Source organism: Penaeus monodon, chromosome 24 (genome assembly GCF_015228065.2).
Source record: "Penaeus monodon isolate SGIC_2016 chromosome 24, NSTDA_Pmon_1, whole genome shotgun sequence".
NCBI lineage: Eukaryota > Metazoa > Arthropoda > Malacostraca > Decapoda > Penaeidae > Penaeus > Penaeus monodon.
Genome location: NC_051409.1, coordinates 36,573,997 through 36,574,722, shown reverse-complemented (window position 1 = coordinate 36,574,722; position 726 = coordinate 36,573,997). Strand labels below are relative to the sequence as shown.

At 29.8% G+C, this 726-nt stretch overlaps 1 protein-coding gene across 1 annotated transcript in view; it reads right to left on the bottom strand.

The window, feature by feature from the left end:
• Positions 1-726, bottom strand: part of LOC119588764 (1-phosphatidylinositol 4,5-bisphosphate phosphodiesterase delta-4-like) — a gene marked incomplete in the record, with an annotated part of 59,480 nt that overhangs the window by 21,680 nt on the left and 37,074 nt on the right.

Sequence of the window (726 nt, the reverse complement as noted above, 5' to 3'; positions counted from 1 at the left end):
GCCATTTCATTTTCAAATACACTTACCAGTACAGTCCTTGCTGTGAAATTTGTCTCTTTGTCAAACTCAAATGAAATTATATATAGAATGACACAAATGTTAACACCGTACAAGAGCAGAAAGCAGCTTTAAAAAATATATTACTAACATAAAACCTCCGAAAGCCAAAAGAAACACTGCAAACAGTTAGTGTTTGTTTGCATTTCTCAGACCTATGAAAAATCTTAAACCTGGTACTAGATCAATGTCCTCTTTAAGATGATTATAAGATGCTGATCTTAAACAAGTTAAATCAACACCAAATGGTATATTAAAGCAAAGCATTAATGTTACATTATATCTTTATTATTCATGTAAATTCACTAAATATGAATGAAAATATGTTGGGGAAAAAATAGAAAGAAAAAAATATGTGACAAATACTAACATCAAAATTGATGGATACTTTACTGCTGTTCTTCAGTTTATTTATTTTTGATCTCATGTATACAGCATAAGAACTGGTGACATATTTGTATAAATATGGTATAACTTGAGTGTATAACAGTGTCTGGAGTCCATCCTGGTGCCTGACAGTATTCCAATAACTGAAATATTTATCTTTTATTGCCCTGATAAAACATATAAATAATAAACACATAAAGTCACAGATCACATCTTGCATATTGCATTATTGACTTTATGTGTTTAGTTGCCCAAAATTTATACCACAAACCTCATTTCTCA